The sequence below is a fragment of the Vombatus ursinus genome, unplaced genomic scaffold, assembly GCF_900497805.2.
Source record: "Vombatus ursinus unplaced genomic scaffold, bare-nosed wombat genome assembly UNPS02014942.1, whole genome shotgun sequence".
NCBI classification, from domain to species: Eukaryota; Metazoa; Chordata; class Mammalia; order Diprotodontia; family Vombatidae; genus Vombatus; species Vombatus ursinus.
The window spans coordinates 22,398,936-22,424,987 of NW_020954720.1; the positions used below are offsets into that span (position 1 = coordinate 22,398,936).

Here is a 26,052-nt window from a genome sequence, read left to right on the forward strand (position 1 = left end):
AAAAATAAGATGTTTGTTATGTGATAACTGTGTTCCAAACATTGTGTTGAATGTTGGAAAAATAAATTAAGCAAACTAGGCACTCCTTTCCCTTAAAGAATTTATATCATACAGAGGAAGAGAGTACATAAAAGGAAGCAGAAAAGCAAAGGGAGGGAGAAAGGGTAGTCATCCCAAGAGCAAGAAGGTAAAGAGGGAGTTGAATCAAAAGTGAAGAAATAGCAGTCTTTCCTCAAACTGGCAGTCTAGGAGAGGGTGTCACCAAGCAGAAGAGTACTTCAGGGTGGAGGACCTTGAGATTGGGAGTGTGGCTGTTGAAAAGATAGACATGAAGGCCAGAAAGTGAGCTGAGATTGTCACAAAGTGAACATGGCTGGAGATACTGATGAAATGGTAGTCCTGACAAGGAATTTATCAGTCACTAAAGTGGGGCCTTGGGTAGGAGGCTTCTTCAAGGTGGGTTGGAATGGCATGCATTTCTAATACTATGTAGGCCAGTCTGACTAGAATGAAAAGCAAAGGTCAAGACATCACTCCATAATCTTGGTCCACTTCAAAAATGAAGGATAAACAACAAGAACAACAGGATATGTGAGGTAGAAAAGTGTATAGTCATCAGAAACACAAAAGTTTAAGCCAAATTTAAAAATCCAAATTAAGAAGCTTTTAATGTTTTCCTATAGGCAAGATGGGATAACTTATTTATTGGTTGCTGGATTAATATAGTCAGAACTATGCATTAAATACATCGATGTAATAGCTTCATAGAGAGTGTATGGGAGAAAAGAGTGACTAGAGACTGAAAGACCACTTAGATGTCATTTGCAACATTCTAGTCAAGAAGTGATAAAGGATTGCAATAGATTAGGGGCTATGTGAGTAGAGAGAAGATATATTATATATATATATATATAGAGAGAGAGAGAGAGAGAGAGAGAGTAGGTAGAACCAACTATAATTGCCAATTAATTGTCAATAAAGTGCAAGGAATAGAGAAATATTTTTCAAAACTATTAACTACAAAGATGGTAGTAATATCAATAGAAATGGAAACATTAAAAAGGGAAGATTTGGGTGGAAGATGTTTTTGAAATGTTGGATGTGAAAAGTTTATGGGATATCTACAGGAGATGTTCAACAGCAAATTGGTAATGATGACTTGGAACATAAAGAGGGATTTGGATAAAATATGTAGACTAGGGAATCATATGCATAAAAATGTATGTCTTAAATTTTTCAATATGGTATGAAACAAAAGTCTTCTGCTGAGAGGTAAGAAGTAAAGTTGGTATTGTCATTTTTAGAGGAAAGATGAGAATCTAGAATAGACATTAAAGGAAGTTGGTTAGAGTCAGTTAATTCAAATATATTGACACAAAACAATGAACACCCAGCTGAGATTAAAAAATGTCAATTTTTATTTGTAGAATGCTTTTTTCTCATTTACATGTAAAAACAAGTTTAACATTTCTTATTTTATATATTTTGAGTTCCAAATTTCCTCCCTTCCATCCTTCTCATCTCTACCCCCTTTTCGAGAAGAAAAATATATTGATATAGATTATACATGTGCAGTCATGCATAACACATTTCACTAGCCATCTTTCAAAAAAGAATAAAGACCAAAAACACAAACTAACCAAGACAAATTAAAAAAATAATTTTAAAAAAGTATGTTTCTTTTATTTTATAAACAATTTTTTAACATGTGTTTTTAGAACTTTGGGTTATAAATTTTCTCCCTTCCTCCCTCCCCACCCACCCTCATTGAAAAGGCAAGCAACTCGATACAGGTTATAGATGTGTAGTCATGCAAAACACTTCCATGGTAGTCATGTTGCGAAAAACTTAGTATATTTCTCTTCATCCTATCCTACCCCCCATTTATTCTATTCTCTCTTTTGACCCTGTCCCTCCTCAGATGTGTTTGCTTCTGATTATCCCCTCCCCCAATCTGCCCTCCCCTCTATTATCCCTCTGCTCTCTTGTCCTCTTCCCCCCTTATTTTCCTATAGGGTAGGATAGATTTCCATACCCAATTGTGCATGTTATTCCTTTCTTCAGCCAAATTCTATGAGAATAAGATTCACTCATTCCCTCTCACTTCCCCCTGATTTCCCTCTGTTGTAAAAGCCTTTTCTCGTCTCTCATGTGAGATAATTTACCACATTCTACTGCTCCCTTTCTCCTCCCAGTATAATTGTTTCTCACCCCTTAATTTTATTTTCCAGATATCACCCCTTCTTCTTCAACTCACCCTGTGCCCTCTATATATCTGTTTATATATATATATGTACATATAATTTTTTCCTTCTCACTACCCTGATACTAACAAAGGAATCGTGAGTTACAAATATCATCTTTCCATGCAGGAATGTAAACAGTTTAACCTTAATAAGTCTCTTATGATTTCTCTTTTCTGTTTACCTCTTCATGTTTCACTTGTGTCTTGTATTGGAAAGCAAAATTTTCTATTCAGCTCTGGTCTTTTCATCAAGAATGCTTGAAACTCCCCTATTTCACTGAATGACCATTTTTCTCCTGAAGGATTATACTCAGTTTTGCTGGGTAGGGGATTCTTGGTTGTAATCCTATCTCCTTTGAACTTTGGAATATTATATGCCATCCCCCCGCCCCAGTTCCTTAACGTAGAAGCTGCTAAATCTTGTGTTTTCCTGTTTGTGTTTCCACCATACTTGAATCGTTTCTTTCTGGCTGCTTGCAATATTTTCTCCTTGATCTGGGAATTCTGTAATTTGGCTACAAAATTTCTAGGAGTTTTCCTTTGGGGATCTCTTTCAGGAGATGATTGGTGGATTCTTTCAATTTCTGTTTTGCCCTCTGGTTCTAAAATATCAGGGTAGTTTTCCTTCATAATTTCTTGAAAGATGATGTCTGGGGGCTCTTTTTTTCATTAATTTATTTTGATTTATCAATAATCACTTCCATATGATTTTGAGTTTAAAATTTTTCTCCCCCTTCCTCCCCACCATCCTCCTCAAGACTGCACACAATCTGATATAGGCTATACATTTATATTCATATTAAACATATTTTCACATTAGTGATATTGTAAGTAAAAATTAAAACCAATAGATGGAACCATCAGAAAGACGAAACAAAACTCGACAGAAAAGAAAAAAAATAGCAATTCAACTTCTGTAGTTCTTTCCTTGGATGTGGATAGCATTTTCCATCACAAGACCTCTGGAGATGTCTTAGATCCTTGTATGGCCAGTAAGGGTTAAGTTTATCAATATTAGTCATCACACAACGTGGTTGTTATTGTGTACAACATTCTCTTGGTTCTGCTCACTTTACTCAGCATCAGACCATACAAGTCTTTCCAGGTTTTGCTGAAGTCAGCCTGTTCATCATTTCTTATAGCACAATAGTATTCCATCACATTCATATACCACAACTTGCTCAGCCATTCCCCAATTGATGGGCATCCTCCCAGTTTCCAATTCTTTGCCACCACAAAAAAGAGCTGATATGAATATTTTTGTACATGTGGGGCTTTTTCCCATTTGTGTGATCTCTTTGGGATATAGCCCTAGAAGTGCTATTGCTGGGTCAAAGGGTATGCACATTTTTATAGTCCTTTGGGCATAGTTATAAATTGCTCTACAAAATGGTTGGATCATTTCACAACTCCACCAACAATGCATTAGTGTTCCAATTTTCCCACATCTTCTCCAACATTTATCATTTTCCTGTTTTGTCATGTTGGCCAATCTGATAGGTGTGATGTGGTACCTCAGAGTTGTTTTGATTTGCATTTCTCTAATCAATAGTGATTTAGAGCATTTTTTCATATGACTATAGATGGCTTTAATTTCTTCACTGGATAACAGTTCATATTCATTGACTATCTATCAATTGGGGAATGGCTTGTATTATTATAAATTTGACTTAATTCTCTATATATTTTAGAAATGAGGCCCTTATCAGAGAGACTGGTTGTAAAAATTCTTTCCCAATTTTCTACCTTCCTTCTAATCTTAGTTGCATTGGCCTTGTTTGTGCAACAACTTCTCAATTTAATGTAATCAAAATTATCTATTTTGCTTTTTGTAATGTTCTCTCTCTCCTGTTTGGTCATGAATTCTTCTTTTCTCTGTAGATCTGACAGTTAAACTACTCCTTGTTCTCCCAGTTTGCTTACAGCAACAGCCTTTACATCTAAATCATGAACCCATTTTGACTTTATTTTGGTATATGGTGTGAGATTTTGGTCTATGCCTAGTTTGTGCCATACTCTTTTCCAGTTTTCCCAGTAGTTTTTTTTCAAAGAGTGGGTTCTTATCCCAGAAGCTGGGGTCTTTGGGTTTATCAAATAATAGATTACTACAGTCATTGACTACTATGTCTTGCATATTTAACCTATTCCACTGATTCACCACTCTACTGCTTAGCCAGCACCAAGCAGCTTTGATGATTGTTGCCTTACAATACAATTTCAAATCTGGAATGGCTAGGCCACCTTCCCCTGCATTTCTTTTCATTAGTTCTCTTGATATTTTGGACCTTTTGTTCTTCCAAATGAATCTTGTTATTATTTTTTCTAACTCTATAAAATAATTTTTTGGTAGTTTGATTGATATGGCACTGAATAAGTAAATTAGCTTAGGTAGAATTGTCATTTTTATTATATTAACTCGGCCTACCCATGAGCAATTGATGTTTTTCCAATTATTCAGATCTGACTTTATTTGTGTGAAAAGTGTTTTGTAATTGTGTTCATAGAGTTCCAGGGTTCCAGCAACTTATCGCAAGAATAATACACTATGACCAGGTAGGATTTATACCCGAAATGCAGGGCTGGTTCAATATAAGGAAAACTATCAGCATAATTCATCATATCAACACCAAGCCTAACAGAAACCACATGATCATCTCAATAGATGCAGAAAAAGCTTTTGACAAAATATAACACCCATTCCAATTAAAAACACTAGAGAGCATAGGTGCAAATGGAGTCTTCCTTAAAATAATAAATATCATCTATCTAAAACCTTCAGCAAGTATAATATGTAATGGGGACAAGCTAGAAGCATTTCCAATAAGATTGGGGGTGAAACAAGGATGTCCATTATCACCACTGTTATTCAACATTGTACCGGAAATGTTAGCTTTAGCAATAAGAGATGAAAAAGACATTGAAGGTATTAAAATAGGCAAAGAAGAAACAAAGCTATCACTCTTTGCAGATGATATGATGTTTACTTAGAAAATCCCAAAGAATCAAGTAAAAAACTACTTGAAATAATAAATAACTTTAGCAAAGTTGCAGGCTATAAAATAAACCCACATAAATCATTGGCATTTCTGTATATTACCCCTACCTTAACAAAGAGTTTATTACTCAAGTAATTGGCTGGGATCATGACCAAGCAGCGCAAAAGTCAGAATATATTATCTTACTTTGGTTATAAAGAAGATCAACCGTACAACCATACAACTAGAAGAAGACAACAAAGCCAAAGCACCTGCATCCAAAGCCTCCAAGAAAAAATATGAATCAGTCCCAGGCCATGGAAGAGCTCAAAAAGGATTTTTGAGAAGGAAGTAAGAGAAGTAGAGGAAAAACTGAGAGTGATCCAAGAAAATAATGAAAAACAAGTCAACAACTTGTTAAAGGAGACCCAAAAGGATATGGAAGAAAATAACACCTTAAAAAATAGCCTGACCCATAGGCTATATATATATATATTTTGTTTAAAATTTTTGCATCTATATTCATTAGAGAAATTAGTCTATAACTTTCTTTCTCTGTTTTGATTCTTCCTGGTTTAGGTATCAACACCATATTTATATCATAAAAAGAATTTGGTAAGACTCCTTCTTCACCTATTTTACCAAATAGTCTATATGGTATTGGAATTAATTGTTCTTTAAATGTTTGATAGAATTGGCATGTAAATCCATCTGGCCCTGGAAATTTTTTCCTAGGTAGTTCATCAATGGCTTGTTCAATATCTTCTTCTGAGATGGGGTTATTTAAGTATTTTACTTCCTCTTCTTTTAATCTGGGCAATTTATATTTTTGCAAACATGTATCCATTTCACTAAGATTGTCAAATTTGTTGGCATATAGTCGGGCAAAATAATTCCTAATTGTTGTTTTAATTTCCTCTTCCTTGTTGGTAGCTTCACCCTTTTCATTCTTGATGCTAGTAATTTGGTTATCTGCTTTCCTTTTTTAAATTAGATTAACCAAAGATTTATCTATTTTATTGTTTGTTTGTTTTTTTATAAAACCAGCTCTTAGTTTTATTTATTAGTTCAATAGTTCTCTTCATTTAAAGTTTATTAATTTTTCCTTTGGTTTTCAATATTTCTAATTTGGTGTTTAATTGAGGATTTTTAATTTGTTCTTTTTCTAGTTTGTTTAGTTGTATGCCCAATTCATTGATCTCCTCTTTTTCTATTTTATTTATGTAAGCATTTAGGGATATAAAACTTCCCCTAAGAACAGCTTGTGCTGCATCCCATAAGTTTTGGTATGTTCTCTCATTATTGTCATTCTCTTGAAATAAATTATTGATTGTTTCTATGATTTGTTGTTTGACACAATCATTTTTTAGGATTATATTATTTAGTTTCCAATTTTTTTTAGTCTATCTTTCCATGGTCCTTTATTACATATAATTTTTATTGCATCATGATCTGAAAAGGATGCATTTAATATTTCTGCCTTTCTGCATTGGATTGTGAGGTTTTTATGCCCTAGTACATGGTCAGTTTTTGTGTATGTGCCATGTACTGCCGAGCAAAAAGTATATTCCTTTCTATCCCCATTCAGTTTTCTCCAGAGGTCTTTCATACCTAACTTTTCTAATGTTCTATTCACCTCCTTAACTTCTTTCTTGTTTATTTTGGGGCCAGATTTATCTAGTTCAGAGAGGGGGAGTTTGAGGTCCCCCACTAGTATAGTTTTGCTGTCTATTTCTTCTTGAAATAGACATATTAATTTCTTGAAAGATGATATCTAGGCTCTTTTTTTGATCATGGCTTTCAGATAATCCAATAGTTTTTAAATTCTCTCTCCTGGATCCATTTTCTAGGTGAGTTGTTTTTCCAATGAGATATTTCACATACTCTTCTATTTTTTCATTCTTTTGGATTAATTTTACAGTGCCTTTATTTCTCATAAAGTCATTAGCTTTCAATTACTCCATTCTAATTTTAAATAAAGTATTTTCTTCAGTAAGCTTTTGGACTTCCTTTTCCATTTGGCCAATTTTGCTTTTTAGGGCATTCTTCTCCTCATTGGTTTTTTGGACATTGTTTGCCATTTGGGTTAGGCTATTTTTTAAGGTGTTATTTTCTTCCATATCCTTTTGGGTCTCCTTTAACAAGTTGTTGACTTGTTTTTCATTATTTTCTTGGATCACTCTCAGTTTTTCCTCTACTTCTCTTACTTCCTTCTCAAAAATCCTTTTTGAGCTCTTCCATGGCCTGGGACTGATTCATATTTTTTCTTGGAGGCTTTGGATGCAGGTGCTTTGGCTTTGTTGTCTTCTTCTAGTTGTATGGTTGTACGGTTGATCTTCTTTATAACCAAAGTAAGATAATATATTCTGACTTTTGCGCTGCTTGGTCATGATCCCAGCCAATTACTTGAGTAATAAACTCTTTGTTAAGGTAGGGGTCTATTTCCAGTGTGGAGAATGTACTGTCCCAAGCTTCAGGGTTTTGGTGCATCTGTTTTCAGAGATACTTCTAGGGACCTATAAATTTTCAGTTCTTCCAAGGTGTTGTGATCAAAGGTAAGGTGTTTACTCCTTTCCTGGCCTGTGCTCTGGTGTATGAGTGTCCACAAGCACTCTTATCTGTCTTGGAACTGTGAGGAGGATTTCCTCTCCACAGGCACTACAAGCTACACCGTGCCAGTGCTCCTCCTTGCCCCAGGAATGCCACCCAGAACTGTGACCCAGATTCAAGTACAGATAAAGCAAGAGAATCCTGCACCAGCAGAGAGATCCCTGCAATCCCCCTCTGGTCAATCACTTCATTCCTCCTCAGTCTGTGCTCCAGAAGCTCAGTTGCTGCCCCAGGACTGAGCTCGGGGACTTGTTTTTTGCAGTTAATTTTTGAACTTCCTTTTCCAAGCTATTGACTCTCTCATGCATACCTCTCATTTCTTTTCTCATTTTTTCTTTTACCTCTTTCATTTGACTTTTAAAATCCTTAGCTCTTCTAAGAAGGCTTTTTGTCCTTTAGACAGTTCATATTCCCTTTTGAGGTTCCAGATATGGATTTGTTGAGAATGTTGTACTATTCAGAATTTCTGCCTTGATTTTCACTCTTCCCATAAGAAGAATCTATTATACATTCTTTTTGCTCATGGTGTTTGCTTATTTCCCGATGTTTAAAGAGATTGGGCTCTCTTGCTGGGGAGCAGAGGGCACTGACTCAAGCTTCTTGTGTTGGGATCCTAGGGCCTGATTGCTGGCTTTGTGTGTTGGGGCCTCCAATGCTGGCAGCTGGAAGCTGTAGGGTTCTGGCAGCTTACCTGGTGTTGGGCTGGAATCAGCAACCCTGAAACTGTAGGGGTAGGATTGGGTAGTATGGCTCCTGGAGATTTCCTACTCACCTGGGCCTTTCCTTCCTTTTGATTTCTTCAGCTCTTTTCATATGAATGTTGTAGGGTGTTTATCCATGTGGGGTCCCTTGGAGCACTGCTTCCCTTAGTTTTGCAGAGGCACTGGGAGAGTTGGTTGCTGTAGAATGCTGAGGCACCTGGTGATTTTCTGAGCTGGTTTCTACTGGTTCCCCAGCCCTCAGTAAAGCACTCATGGGTCCAGGTGTTGGTGTTTGCCTGCTCTACCACCTGGGCTTCCGGATCTCCTCCTGATATGCTGAGGTGGGGCTCTCCACTAGCTTGCTGGGACACCTTCTGTTCTGTACTGCTCCCAGTAGGAGAGGCCTTTCCTGTTAATCCCTCAAGCTACCTGGGCTACTGGACTGCTGCACCCCTTCTGGTTCAGCTATTCCAGTGTTTTTCCTGGGGTGATATTTGCTGGGCTTTCAGAGGTTAATAAGGGAGGGTAAGAGTGACTCACCTCTTACTCCACCATCTTGGTTCCCGGAAGTGGAAGTCCAGCTCTGGTCTTTTCATTAAGAATGCTTGAAACTCCTGTATTTCATTAAATATCCAATTTTTCTCCAGAAGAATTGCACTCAATTTTCATTGTGGATTATTCTTGGTTGTGAACCTAGGTCCTTTGTCTTCTGGAATAACATATTCCTAGTCCTCTGACTTTTTAATGAAGAAGCTGCTAAATATTGTGCTATATTGTCTGTGGCTCCACAATACTGGAATTGTTTCTTTTTGGCTGCTTGCGATATTTTATTCTTAATTTTGGAGTTTTGGGATTAGATAAATTATTCCTCGGAGTTTTCATTTTGGGATCTCTTTCAGGAGGTGATTGGTGAATTCCTTCTATTTCTATTTTACCCTCAGGTTCTAGAATATCAGGGCAGTTTTTCATGATAATTTCCTGAAAGATGATGTCTAGGCTCCTTTTTTGATCATGACTTTCATATAATGCAATAATTTTAAAATTATCCTTCCTGGATCTATTTTCCAGGTCAGTTGTTTTTCCAATGAGATACTTCACATTTTCTTCCCATTCTTTCGATTGTTATTTTTTCTTCATGTGTTTTGGAGTTATTAGCTTCCCTTTGCCCAATTCTAAACTCTTTTTTTTTCTTCAGTGAGCTTTTGTATCTTTCTTTTTATTTAAGCCAGACAATTCTTTTTTTAAAGAGTTCTTTTGTTCATTGAATTTTCAGTAGTTTTTCTCTTCAAAGGATTTTTATGCTTCTTTTACTATTTATTCTATTCTGCATTTTAAAGTTTTTTCTTCAGTACTTTTGTGCCTGTCTTAGAAGGATGTTGAGTCTCTTTTCATAATTTTATTGCAACTTTCTCAATTCTTTTTCTCAATTTTTCCTCTTGACTTTCAAATCTTTTCGAACTTTTTCAATAATTCTTTTTGAACTTGTGTCCATCCCATTTGTCTTTGAGTCTTTGCATGTAACTGCTTTGATTTTGTTGTTTTCTTCTGTGTTTCTGCTTTGATCTTCCCAGTTTCCACAGGAACTTTCTATGCTCAGGTGTTTTTTTCATTGTTTACTAATTTTTCCAGTCAATTTCATGACTTTTAACTTAATGTTAAAATTGTCCTCTCCAAGCACTCTTACTCTTTCTATGCAGAATCTGCTCCAGTCCTCCTCTCTGCCATGGACCTGAAGGAAGGATACCTCTCCCTTGAGATATCAGAAACATTGCTCTCCATTCTGGAATTCTGACTAAGACTCCTGCTCTCCCTCCCTGTGGCAAGCACCAGTGTGTTAGTGTTCCTTTTCACCCTGCAACTATGACATGGTACTGTATATGATCAATGCAACAGGGTCCTGCCCCCAGTATCAGCAATGGGTCCCCAGTAACCTTCTTATCACCACTTGTCTGACTCCTCCTTCTCCTCCTCATAATATCAGTGTATTGACAGTTCCTGAAGCTACTATCCAATTGATGCAGCTACCCTTAAGATTCAGCATAGGGTATGTTGCCTCAGTCCACTACCACTCTATCAGAAAGATCTTTCCTGTCTACATTGTCTTGAGCTTGAACACTTTTTTCACCTTGAAATTTTGTTGATTCTGCCACTCCATAATTCTATTTGAAGCATTATTTAAAGATTTTCTTTTTGGGGGGGAGGGGATTCTCATTATGTTAAGGAGTTCTTGTTACTCCAGCACCTTGGCCAGGATTTGACCTGGATTCCTCTTGATCTACAATATCTATTTAAAATGTATTTATTCAACACAATTGGCATCTTATTTAAATGACATACCAGTGTCATTCAATATTCACAATGCATGAGAGAAAAAAAGATGGATGGTAAGACAATCCAGGATTGTTGAATGGAAATGGATAAGCCACAATAGGAAGTGATGCACAATATTTTTCTTTTTTATCACAAAATAGTTATTCTTACTCCTTCTAAATGTCTTTCTACCTATTCCCTAACCTCATTTTGATGCAGAGTATAGACCATTGTTCTAGATATTATGGCTTCTTTCTCCTATGCATATATTCAAGTTGGCTTAATCTATAGTACCCCATAATTTGACAAATGTATATGTATGTACGTATTATTGTATATATGTGTTTATATATGCATAAATGTATGTATGTATGTATGTATGTATGTATATAATTAACTGTATCATCCAATTTTATGGTGGCTATTTCCCAAAATTCTATGATAGGCTTTTTTCTCTTCTTCCTATTCATTCTTCTTGATAACCTCATCAACACTCTTTGGTTTAACTATCACCTATGTAACTCCTAGATCAATATATCTTATTTCTCCCCTCAAATTCAGTCCCATAATAACCAATGTTTGTTGGCAATTTTGAACTTCAGGTTCTGGAGACATCTTATACTTATGATGTTAAAAACTGAATTATCTTTCCATTTAATTCCTTCCTTCTTCCATTGTTTCTCTCTTTCTATTCCTCCTGTCAGCTGGGTTTATATCTTTGGCTTTAAATTCTTCTCTACACCCTCCCTCACCCCACATACCCCAACAGTTTCCAAATCTTACTATTCCTACATTCACAACATCACTTCCATTTCATTGCTTCTCTCTAGTCATACAAGCTACCACCTCAGTTCAGGCTCTAATCACCTCTCACCTATGTTATAGCAACAGCCATCTTAATTGGCTTTCCTAACTAAAGTCTCTCAGCATCCCAATCCATTCAACACTATGCTGACAAAGTAATTCTCCTTCAACATTAGTGTGTCCATGTGATCCCTCTTCTCAATTAACTTCTCAATTAACTCCAGTGATTTCTCATTGTCTCTAAGAAAAAAATATTAATCTTCTGTTTAGTTTTTAGAACCCTATGTAAGCCAACCCTAACCTAGTTTTACAGTTTCTTTGGGTGTTATTCTTCTTCCCATCCCCTGTGAACTAGTTAAATTGTCCTTCTCTCTGTTCCTTTCACAAAATAGAATATCTCTACACCATTTCATGGACTCCTCCACACATCAAGAAGACACTCTGAGTAGAGATTGCTTCTTTCTTTGTATTTGTATGTCCCACACCTAGCACATGGTAGGCATTTAGGAAATACTTTTTGAATGATTGGTTGATTGATGGACTGGACTTCAGTTTATAATGACAATTTGGGGATTTAAGCTCCCTTCTAGCTTTCAGCCTATGACTCTACATTCTTCTTATTCATCAAATGTGCAATAGACAATAGCATTTCTTGGGTTTAAAAATAGAACATAACATTGTATTATGTTTCTAAATATTTAAATAGAAAATATAAAAATTGATTTTGCACTCTATCTAAAAAATATCTCATTGTGGGTACCCAATTTTTTCAAATGTCACAACAGCCAGATATTATGCTCCAGACAAATATCTGATTATTCTACCATTAGAATTTCAATGATAGTTAACATATAAATACTCTAAACTTTGCCCCTTCTGGAAAATGTTTCCCTACTCACCACAGATGCTTTCAATTGTAGTTCTTCTGTACAGACATATCTTTTACAAATATTTGTTTTCATACTTCAGAAAGATAAATTTAAATTATTTGTTTTGAGCAATTATTTTTCATCTTAGAAAAGAAATATGACATATTTCTAACCTCCTCCCCTTTTTTTTACCTAAGCTGGTCATTGTAGTACTTAAGAAACAAAGTCTTTATTTCACTGTATAAGAGTTAAATTACTGTATGTCTTAAGATACCATTTGTAAAATAAGGTTATAGCTGAAATAGTTGAGATAACTATGATGTTATATGAAAAAAAATCTTACATATTTTACAGCTTAACAGACTTTATAACTGTGCTGTATGCATCATCTGTGGTTAAATGATGCATCCTTGAAATCCTAACACAGAGAACTATCTTCTGTTCAAATGTGCCTTGACTGATGTCACCCTGACTAAAGTGTATTATTTAAAAAGCACAGTGCAAAGGGAACAGCTGTCACCATGAGAAGTCTAAACATATTTTCTCAGAGTACTCTGGTGCTGACAAATTGTACTTAATCATGCTCAAGTTTTATGAAATAGCATTCACCCAATTAAATTTTTTAAAAATTCCTAATTATTATTGCTAAAATTACAGAAATACAAATTCTCTGTACACTCATTTATTCCCAAGAGACTGATAGATAAATAAATAAATGATTTTGAAGAAATCAGTTAATAAATATGTTTCTTCCTACAGATACTTTTTCACTTGTGAGGCTGAAACCAGTAATAAGAAGAGAGGAAGATGAATCTATTTATTTCTTTGAGACTGTTTATTGCTTTGCAATCTACAATAGTGATAAAGAATAGGAGCTAGTGTCTTCTAACATTATCTTTCTGCTTTTCCTTTGCTGTTCAACTTTACTGCCTCATTTCTTTTCATGAGCACTTTTGCATGATACCAGGAAGATAATCCCAAAGTCTGAAATAAAACATGGTAATATAGACTGTTGAGATACACAATGACTTTATTATCTAATTTAGGATATAAAAACTGATTTCTAGGTGTTAATAATAGGTATCCCCCTCAGTGAAGAGGAATAAAACCATGCCTCTTGATAGAATAATTAAATCTCAACAAAATGCCTAACCAAAAAAGTAAAACATCTCAACTGGAAATACAATTAAGTTAAACATAGCAAACATGGCCCATGAGCGTGGAAGAATTTTAGTTTATTGGAAATTATAAAGTAAATGCAAAAACTGACACCATGGTTCACAAAGCAGCCACACTCACAATTTTGTTTGATAATTACATCTCCACTTTGGGGAATCAAGTCAATGTGACTTCTATCAGAAACTGAATTTGTAATTGTCAGTTGTTTTCAACACATTTTGATTTCTTCAGAGATTAACCTTTGGCAAAAAATGGGATGGTGAATATTTAATCTGGCTAACATGGAAACTGAATCTAAGAGTCTTAGAAAAATATATTTTTAAAAAGACTATATAGCTATGACTCCTTTGTAGTCATAATAAAAATACAAAACTGTTTTGTCTTTGGTCCTTGTAATCAAAAGAGGATCATGGAGAAGGGGTGAGAGAAAAAGGAAAGGGAAGAAATGGAGAAGAAACTATCTTTATCTTAAGTACTGTGTTTTTGTATGGATATACTGAACATATATGCATATATATGTGTGTATGTGTATATCCACATATATATATATGTATATATATACATACATATATGTATGGTACATACACACCTGTGTATTTATGTATACACACATATACACATATATATATAAATGCATTATGATGCTGATAATATTCTCATGGAGATGATCTTTTCGTTATTAAATAGTTATTAAAATTTGTTTTACTATTTTGTGGATCATTTCATTTTCAATAAGTGATAGCAGAATGAATAAAGCAAATAGTTAATAAGCATAAGAGCAGAGCATATCTAATTGCCTGTCTTCATCGATTAACCTAGTTTAGCCAAATATTTCAGTTAAATAAGTAGTTGAATAGTGACAAAGTTTGATATTGGAATATCTTCCTAGACATAGATTAGGAGAGGGCCCAAGACACAGTTACAACAGTGTACATAATTTTGGTTTTGGGGAAAGATGTCCTCTGCCAATATGTGACAAGTTTCAGCATAACTATTTTCTTCTTTATGGTGCCTTATATATGTTCTAGTATTACCTGCTCATACTTGTTTTAACTGTAGAACTCACAAGAGTCATAAAAATGTGGTTGACAGAATCAGGATACCAAAAGATCTTGACATTAAAAAAAATTGGATCAAATATAATAAGAATAAATTTAATCAGGGACAATTTAAAGTCCTACATTAGGTTTCAAAAAAGAAATCAAAAGTAAAGTCTAGGGTAGAAAAGTTATGACTGTAAAATAGTTTATGAGGATAATTACCATTTCAGTTGCCTGTAAACTCCACATTAGTCAGTTGTCTTAATGAGACAATCAAAAGAGCAAATGCATTAATTAAAAAAAAATTTTTTTAAACTTTCTGTTCCAACCACATCTGGAATTTGGTGCCCTATTCTGAGTAGCATATTTTAGGAAAAGATTAATCTGGTAAAATGTGGTGTGAGGAGAAAAAGCAGAATTACAAATCACTAGAATATATGGATTAATTAAATATTAGGATCAATTAAAACAAACATATATTTAGCCTGTAAAAATAAAATGGAAAACTATATCACAAATATTTTAAGGGTTTTCTTGGGGATGAGGGATTCAATATTATGTACTAATCTATAAGATTGAATTAGGACCCTTTCCCTTAAGATGGTGGGCAACCCCCCCCACACCCCCACCAAAGGAAACAAATGAAGAGGTCAGAAAAGAAAAAAAAAAGAACAAAATGAAAGATGTGCTGAAAAGGTAGTGAAAAAGCCTCTAAAGTATTGCAGTCGGAACTCAGTCCTAGCCCAAGAGATTGGTAGATAACAGAGATCTGCAGTTTATCCCTGCAAGTCACGTGCAAGCGGAAATAAGTTCCACCAAAAACCCTGATTGAAAGGAAAAAGAAAGGGAAGCCACCTGCTACTATCTCAAAGCCAGTTGGTGGTGATAAGATAGGAGGAAGCAGTGTGGCAAAGATTCGCAAGATGCCTAGATATTACCCTACTGAGGATGTGCCTAGAAAGCTGCTAAGTCATGGCAAAAAGCCCTTCAGCCACCATGTGAGGAGACTTCGATCTAGCATCACCCCGCGAACTGTTCTGATCATGCTCCCTGGCTGCCACAGGGGCACGCGAATGGTTTTCCAGAAGCAGCTGGCTAGTGGCTTGCTACTGGCGACTCGACCTCAGACCATCAACTGTGTTCCTCTGAGAAGGACCCATCAGAAATATGTCATTGCCACCTCTACCAGGGTTAACCTTTCCAGTGTAAAAATCTCAAATCATCGCACTGATATTTATTTCAAGAAAGATAGGCTCTGTAAACGTAGACACTAAGGAGAGATTTTTGACACAGAAAAAGAGAAATACAAGATTACACAGCAGCTGAAGGCTGATCAAAAAACAGTGAATTCTCAGATCCTGCCCCAAATCAAGAAAATTCCTCAGCTCTGTGACTAATTGCATTCTGTATTCTCTCTCTCCACTGCAGTTTATCCTCACAAACTGGTGTTTTAAATGCCTTGCTGATAACTTATTAAAATATTTGCAATACCTTATAAAAATAGATAGAATGAGGACCAAATGGTTCTATCAGGAGGCAAATTTGGGATTGATTAAAGGAAAATCTTCCTAGAACAAGAGTTTTCCAAAATTAAATGGACTGTATTGTCAGATACTGTGTTCCTTTTTAGTGATTGTCTCAAAACAGAGATTTGATGACCAAATGGCAAGGCAATAGGATTATTCAAGTATGGACTGAATGAAATAATATATGAAACCTCTTCCAAATATCAGGTTAAATTATTCTTCTTTTTTCCATAGGGCCAAGGGGACTTAAGCTTATCCTACAGAATTTGACTAACATCACTAGCCCAATTAACAGCTGCAACAAAAATTTACTAAGTATATGCTTGTGCATTATTCTAGACTGAATATCTAAATTTACTATAAGACTTACAGGCTGACCTCCAATGACTTAGAGTCTGGTTTGCTAGGATACATGTACATACATATACATATACATATGCATGAACATACACACATACATACATATCTGATACACACATATAACCCATGTACCTATATGAGTTTTATGTATGTATATGTACATATACAAACATATATTGACATCTCATATTTATCACATAATAATATCTTGTTTAATGTGATAAAATTTATATACTTGTTATTATGGAATATATAATATTATATATATTAAGATTTGCAAAGTACAGTTCATATCTTGTTTCATTTTATTCTTACTATAACCCTGTGATGTATGTGCTGTTGTTATCCTCAATTTATAGATAATAAAACTGAGGAAGAAAGAGTTAAAGTGTTTTGGCCAATGTCACAAGCTAGTTAGTACCTAAGACAAAATTTAAACTCATGTCTTAATGCCTCCAAGTTCCTCTATTATCTTCTGTGTCTCGTAACTAGCTGGCTTATACCATGTGTGTATGTTTACATGTATGCACATTACATGTATTCCTACTAGTATAAACATGAACAGATTCTTGGCATTGAAGAACCTATGTAATTATAATGTTTATTTTATGTATGTATAAATATATGTGTAAATAATGTTAATTACAATAAAAAGTAGCACCATTATCATAGCAAATCTGTGGTAGTAAATCTTTCAAAAGAAGTATGAATGAACAGTTAGAGAAGCACTCATAGAGGAACTAGAACTTAAAATGGCCCTTGAAGATCCAGGATTTGGAGTCCAATTTTATACATATGATTCTAACTCTGAGATATTACTTATGTGACCTTTGGTAAGTCATTTTCCTATTCCATGCCTCAGTTTTCTCTTCTTAAAAAAAGGAAGAGAGTGAGCAGAGCCAAGAAGTTAGAGAAAAGGCAGGGACTCACCTGAGCTCTCTTCAAAACCATTCCAAAGATCTTTAAATAACGTCATAAAACAAATTCTGGAGCAACAGAACCCACAAAAGGATGGGGTGAAATAAATTTTTATAGCCCAAGACAACTTAGAAGCTTGTCAGGAAAGGTCTATTGCACCAGTGAGAGTGGAGTGCAGTCCAGTGCAGGTCTTACCAGCACGGACCAGCCCCAGAAAACCAGGAGAGGTCCTTGGGAGTAATTTAATCAGCAACACCAGCAACAGCTTCCAGAACTCTTAGCCACAGATGGTAAGAGACTTGAACAACTAGTTAGAAAATTACAGGGATATCTTTGCTGGCACTAGGGGCAGGACCCTGTTGCTTTGCCCATACTTGGATCTTGGTCACGGTCCTGTGTCTTAGTCCCAGGGCAAGGAGGAACATTAGCACACCAAAACTTAAGGCTAGAGTGGAACTGTGACCCTGGTCACAGTTCCAGGGCAGAAAAGAGAGCTTGTAGTTACTCACAGACCATAGCACAGGCCACGAGAGTAGTATGCGCTCCTCTCCTTAGATCATATCACCTTGGAAAAACTGAAAACATATAGGTCCCTAGAAGTATCTCTGAAAATAGCTGCACAAAATCTCTGAAGCTTGGGACAGTGTACCCTCCACCCTGGAAGTAGAGCCCCACTAACAAAGAGTTAAAATAGGATAAAAAAAGCCAACAACAGAAAAAAATTCTGACCATAGAAAGTTACTATGGTGACAAAGAAGATCAAAACGCACACTTAGAAGAAGACAGCCAAGTGAAAACTCCTTTGAGTCCAAAGACTCAAAGAAAAATAAGAATTGATCTCAGGCTATGAAAAAACTCAAAAAAAAATTTAAAAATCAAGTAAGAGAAGTAAAGGAAAAATGGTAAGAGAAATGAGAATGATGCAAGAAAATCATGAAAAAAAAATCAACAGCTTGGTAAAAGGGGTTTAAAAAATCCAATGAGGAGAAGAATGCCTTGAAAAGCAGAATTGTCCAAATGGAAAAAAAACGATATAGAAAAACTCACTGAAGAAAAGAAGTCCTTAAAAAGTAGAATTGGCCAAACGGAAAAGGAAGTACAAAGCATCACTGAAGAAATAACTCTCAAACAGAATGGAGCAAGTGAAAGCTAATGACCCTATGAAACATCAAGAAAAAATCAAACAAAATCAAAAGACCGGAAAAATAGAAAACAATGTGAAATATTTCATTAGAAAAGCAACTGATGTGGAAAGTAGATCCAATAAAAAATAATTTAAAATTTTTTGGACTTCTTGAAAGCCATGATTAAAAAAAAAAGAGACTAGACATCATCTTTCAAGAACTTATAAAGGATAACTGGCCTAATAATCTGGAATAAGAGGGCAAAATAGAAATAGAAGAATTTACTGATCACCTCCTGAAACAGATGTCAAAATAAAAATGGTGAGGGAGCTCTTGGTGGTACAGTGCATTAAGTGCTCAACTTAGAGTCAGGAAGGCCCAAGTTTAAATATGACCTTAATCACTTACTACTTATGGCGTCAGACACTTCCTAGTTATGTAACCTGGACAAGTTACTTAACTTAGCCTCAGTTTTCTCTAACTTGGGGAATAACAATAGTACTTACTTCAAATTGTTGTTGTGAGAATCACATAAGAAAATAGATGTCACAGACTTTCTAAAGTTCTACACAAATGTCAACTATCATTTTAATCTGCTTGATTTTGTTTCTCTTCTCTATTTTAGTATAGAAATGAGTAGGACCAAAAATAAATCATTGGTATAATAGGGGTAAAAACCCCTCTACTCTGGATTTGGAGTAATAGGAGCAACATTTGTGTCCTGGCTGTTCCAAAGAGGATCAAAGATAAGTGTTCTTTCAAGTTGTCATTTTTCTTATTCCAATTAAAGATGATGGCTATTGATTAACAAAATATGTATTACATCCTGTTTGTAGATTCTAAACACATAAAAATTTTGTATTCTCTTAGTGAGATGAGGTTTAAATGGGTATTTGACTGAAATTTATTTTCTAAAATTTATGTTTTTTCAAGTTGATATATTTTCTCAAGTTAAAGGTTCATTTTAATTAAGAAGGTTCCATAGATCCATAGAATTTCTAGAGCTGGAGTTGGTAATTTGTTCTGGGTCAGAGGTGTCAAACAGTGCCCCACAACACTTCTAAGTATAGCCCAATTCAGATTAAAATGTAATTGGGGAATTGTTAACAAAATAAATAAATATACAGTAGAATATAGTTAATATATTTTAAAATTAAAGCAATATGAGTTCAAAAGGATCCTTTATGTATATTAAAGTGGCCTCCATTTCTGTTTGAGTTTAGCACCACTGCTGTAGGTCAGCTAGATAGTAGCAGACAGTGTCCATTCCAATCTACCTTAAGGAATTCTCATACCCTACTTTTCTTCATTTAAAAAGAATGAATATGTTCACAAATTTGGGCATCAGGGAAGAAAATCAGCCCTTCACCTTTAAAATAACTACAAGCCAGCAATAACAAAAGCAATCTAAAAATCTTTATCGTATTAAAACACTAATCTGTATTTTGTTGTGAAATTGTCCATTGTGGTACGCTTTATGAAATTTCATTGTATTTGTAAAGTATCACTATATATAATGTTCTCTTTTTATTTGCTAGCACAATGTTTTCTTGAAAACACTAATTATTACCATCCCTTACTGATGTTGATATTCCTGAATACTGATTTGTTGTTTAAGTGTTTTTCAGTCATGTCCAACTTTTCCTGACCCTATTTGAGGCTTTCTTGGTAAAGGTAGTTGAGTAAATTGCCATTTCCTTGTGTACCTCATTTTACAGATGAAGAAACTGAAAGAAACAGTATTAAGTGACACGCCCAGGATTAAAGAAATACTATCTGATAGAGAGTTTCTGAGAAAGAGAAATGTTGAATTCTTTCTGAGATACATTATAAAGCATTCATTTGGAGTTAAATGGCTTGACTTCAGGGAATAACATACCAGCAGTCATTATTAAAGCTGATACAGTACACTGGGGATATACTAAAGCAAAGGAATTTAAAGACTTTGGAAGAAGATTTGAATATGTCTGCCTGAGTTATCAATTAAAAAAAAATGGAAACACTGTGTGATAGTGGATAGAACATTAGCCTTAATATCAGTAATCCTACATTCTAGTCTTGCCTGTGATACTAGTTATATGCAAGCCATGTGCTATCTCACTGCCAAAGGCAACTTCCCAAAATTACATGTTACAGTTACTAAACATGTTTTCCTCAACAAATCTAAAATTAATCATTGCTGGTATAATACCATGACTCCTTTGGCTTCATGAAAAAATGGAAATTATGTAATAAGAGTTGTTGAAAATACTTAAACAGCATATTGTTTCTGTATCTAATTTACTTATTAATTCTCCAAAATAAAAAAAAAAAACATAAAATTAAATTGATTTGCTATTGCTTTATTTTAAAATAAGTACTAGTAGAAATGATGGAATACATATGGACCCAAAGTGCTTGGTGTTGTCAAATGTTTCAACATCAGAAACAAATACAGATTTATTTAAAAAAAAAGAGTTTAAAGAAAGTGAATAGCAAATGCTTTGCCACTGTACAGTAAATATCATTAGGCCTTTCCATATGACTTTTAAGTGAATGCTCCTTGAATGTGTTGAATTAAAAATGTTAACTGCCTTGAAATCAGAGAACATTTTGCTTTTCTTTTTGTATCTTCAGTGCTTATTATATATCTTTGCACATAATAAGTCCTTAATTAATATTATTTTCATTCGTTCAACCACCATTCATTTATTCATGTGGCATAACTGTATAGTATTAACTAATATCTATATATACAACTTGTACAATAAAATTTGACTGCAAATGTGTACATGAATATAGAATAAATTTAAAACATTAAAACCAGTTATAAATATACATTGCAAACTTTCAAATCACTATGCAACTAAAATTCAAGATGAAACTCTCATGTCATATTTCTGAATCAGCTGTTGTATTTCTCAAAAGTACTATGATAGTACATAGTTATGGAGACCTGGACAATCATTTCTTACCACAACTTTCTTAGTTATATTGAAAATGTATTACTGAAATTCTACCTAATTTAATTATTCAGTGTCATACCCATAAAATTTCTAAAGAATTATTTTATAGAGCTTGAAAAAATAATAACACAATTCACCTGAAAGAAAAAAAATGGTCAAGAATATCAAGGGAATCAATGGAAAAAATGCAAAGGAAGGAGGCCTAGTGGTACCAGATTTCAAACTAAATTACAAAGCAGTAATCATGAAAATAATCTGTTACTGGCTAAGAAGCAGAGTGGTGGAGAAAAGAAATAGATTAAGTACACAATACACTGTAGTAAATGATTATAGCAGCTTGGTGGCTCAGGGGATAGAGTGTTGGGCCTAGAGTCAGGAAGACCTGACTCTAAATCTGCCCTCAGACACTCAGTAGCTATGTGGCTATGTGCAAGGCACTTAACTACTGTTTGTCCTAATACATTAGAGAAGGAAATGATCAGTAGAATATTTTTGCCAAGAAAACCCCATACAGGGTTACAGAGTCAAACATAACTGAATAACAAGATTCTAGTGTCTGATAAATCCAAAACCCCAATATTTTGGGGTAAGGACTCACTATTTGACAAAAATTGTTAATGAAATTGGAAAGCACTTTGGAAGAAACTAGGCGTAGACCAATATTTTACACCGTATACCAAGATAAGATCACAATGGATAAATGATTTAGATATATAAGAAAGGAGCATGGAAAAATGTAAGTCAGATCTATGGGAAAGGGAAGAGTTTATGAACAAACCAGAGACAGAGAGGATTATAGGAAGCAAAATTGATGTTTGATCACATGCAATTAAAAAATTTTTGCACAAACCATATTAATGTAGCAAAACTTAGAAGGAAAACAGGAAACTATAAAAAAATACAGTAAGTTTCTCTGAGAAAGGCATCATTTAACAAATACATAGGGAACTGAGCCAAATTTATAAAAAAAAAAGAGCCATTCTCCAATTGATAAAGGGTCAAAAGATATGAACAGTTTTCAGAAGAAGAAATCAAAGGTATCAAATCATGTGAAAATGCTCTAAATCACTATTGATTAGAGAAATGCAAATTAAAATAACGTTGAGGTACAATCTTGCCCTTATCAGATTGGCTAATATGACAGAAAAAGAAAATGACAAATGCTGGAGAGGATATGGGAAAAAATTAATGACCTGCTGGTGGAGTTATGAATTGGTTCAACCAGTCAGAAGAACAATTTGGAACTTTGGCCAAAAGGCAATCAAACTGTGCATATCCTTTGACCTAACAATACCATGACTAGGACTATTTCTCAAAGAGATCAAGTACAATGCAAAAGGACCTATTTGTACAAACATATTTATAGTGTCTTGCTTTGTTTTGTTTTTCCTAATGGCAAAAAAAAATAGAAATTGAGGAGATGCCCATCAATTGGAGAATGGCTGAACAAGTTGTGGTATGTTATTGTGATAGAATATTATTGTGCTATAAGATATAACAAGTAGAATGGTTTCAGAACAGCCTGAAAAAAAACTTATGTGAACTGATGCAAAATGAAATGAGCAGAATCAGGAAAATATTATACATAGTAACAGCAATGTTCTAGGAATGATCAACTCTGAAAGAATTTTTTATTCTGATCAAGATAATGATACAAGACAGTTCCAAAAGACCCAATGATAAAAAATGCTATTTACTTCCAGAGAGACAACTGATGAACCTTGAGAGCTGATTAAAACATACTTCTTTAACTTTATTTTTCTTGTTTTGTGTGTGTGTGTTTTGCAACATGTCTAATATATAAACATATTTTGCTTTTTTATTTTATTTATTTTTTAATTTTCAAATTTGTATAATCTATGTGATATTTCTGGCCTTATCAATGGTTGGGAGAAGAGAAGGAGGAAAGGAAATAATTTGGAGCTGAAAATGAAAATAACCAAATAAATGAACATACATTTGAAAAAGTAAATAAAAAAAAAGGAAAATGTGTTATTAAGCATGTTTATTTTAGTTGACTAATTTCATTTTTGTCTGGAATTTAAGGAATTAGAAGTAGTGAGTAGACTTTAATTTTAGACTTTGAAAGCACTTTACAATCATCTAACCCAAACTCTAATATTCTATAGGTAGGAAAACTATAATTCAAGGGTTAAGTCATTTTCACAAAATCAAATGACAAATTTGTGGCAACTAGAAATTTCTAACTCTTAGTCATGAATATTTCCAGGGTATTACAAATGTTTTATATGGAATAGAGAGAACAAAGCTCAAAAAAAAAAAAGCTAGAAGATTCAGAAAGTAGAATAAGACTTTCCCAGCATCTTTTCAGACTCAATCTTCAATGCTGAACCAGTCATCCTTCTCTCTTCCTCTGAATCCTGTTTTCCTGAATACTATTCTAACTATGAGTAATCCTTCTGCTTGAAGACAGTCCAGGTCTTTCAAAGTACTGAACTAAAACTCAGATTGCCAGGTACAATTCTTCTAATGGAAAGGGTCCAAGAGATGTACGTCTCCTTTAATATTCCCTTTGGCAATATGACTCTCTTTTCAAGTAAATAAAAGAATAAGGATTTGGGAACAAAAGTTTTGATCAAATGCCAAATTTAAATCTCATTCATTGAAAGGTAGTCTTTCCTTCACATTTCATCCACCTTAAATGTATTGAATATTTTATATGACCTATGGATATGAAGTCAGTGCACTTAGCAAACTTTTATACTAAAAACTTTCTTTGAATCTCATTTTTTTTGCCCTGTCAAGTAGAGTATCAGTGCTGTGATATCTTTGACAAGAGCTTTCTTTTTAGTCTAGCAACTTCAAAGGCAGAACTGTTTAATTTTTATTACAATTGAGCAAAGTCATAAATTGTCATCTGATGCTAAAATAACAGATAGCTTGGTTGATTCAATGGTTTCCTGAAATAGACAATTTCTCACAAATAATCATTCCTAGTATTTCACCCTTTACCCAATAAATATTATGTGGACAATGTAAACAGAAAACTCATTAGCATGTGCATGGTTTGGCAGGCCTGCTCTGAGTGCTGTGTAATTTCTTTTAAATATCTATTTGAATGAATTAGTGTGGCTATGTTCCAGTGAATTGAAATCACATTTAAAGCTAACATGGGTGGTAAACTTTCATAACAAGTCATTTTTTATTATAAAATCATGATGATTATTATCAAAAACAATTTCAAGGGCTTCAAGCCTATTAGGACTACCATACTGACCCAGATGATGGAAAATAAAAATGATTTAAAACCTATTTTAGACCCTGTGTATCTTAAATATTACACTTTATCACATTATGTAAATTACATATATTTGCATCAAAGTCTAGTATAGCAGCCTTCTCCATTCTCATGCCAGTGATAAGGGTGACATACTATCCACTTTGTAATGACTGCATAAAATGATAATTTTGCAGGCAAACATATCCATCTCGTTGGCAGATGGCATAAAAGGCTGTTCAAAAATCTTTTCAAAGCAAGTTGAAACAGTCTGATAATGAATAAATAGCAGATGCTGTCATTGTGAATTCTACCACACATACAAAACACATATAAAATCAAATGAGTTCTTTGGAAAACACATCCCAGCCAAGGTTGTAGCAGTGCTTCTGTATTTAATTGGTTTAATATCTCAGATTAATGAGGAATTGTCTTAGAATACTGCTACTTATTTATTACATAGAAGTCTATTAATGGTACAATTCTAGAAGCTCATTGTATTAAGGACAATGTAATAATCTGAAATGAAAATTTTACCTTCATAGATTCTATTAATTAACAATAACAAAAGTAATACCTCTGTAGTCAATGAAAATAGCCTTTATATTTCTTTTACCTAAATATTGAGAATTGGAGGAGTAACACCTTGAGAATAAAGATTTAAAGAAGAATGGTTAATGATTTAAGGCAAAGGACTCCAACTTATTTGGCAGCCCAATTTTCTAAGCCATGGGTGGAGAGTTGAGATGTCAAAAATCCACACAGAATAACTCAATGGATTTCTCTGAGAGTACCTTCCTGCCTGTGTAATAGCACATGAAATGCATTAATTTGTTTTATGTTTAGCAAGTTTCTTTTTAGGTTTGTCTTGAATAATTGCTATAAAAATAACTTTCATTTATATGTAGGAATGCTTTTAAAAAGGGCTTTACTCACAAGCATCTAGCGAAGTAAGTAGTGCAATTTTGTCCCTAAAAGATAAGAAAATTGTGACTCAGAAAGCTTAAATGATTTATCCTCATAAGGACTGTGAACCAACCAGTGTTGTCATGACTCAAAATAGAGTGATGTTTTCCCTAGACCACATTGACTCTAGGTATTTTACCTTCTCCACAGAGCTGCATCATCTCCAGTTACCTGAGACACGCATGATGTGTCAGAGGAATTATCAGTGGAGTTGTTCGTGTTCATCCTTACTTTTCAAAGAG

General features: G+C 34.3%; 1 pseudogene; it reads left to right on the plus strand.

Moving 5' to 3' along the window:
• Nucleotides 1-369: 369 nt before the first annotated feature.
• Nucleotides 370-16,007, plus strand: LOC114029920 (annotated as a pseudogene).
• The last annotated feature ends 10,045 nt before the right edge of the window (nucleotides 16,008-26,052 follow it).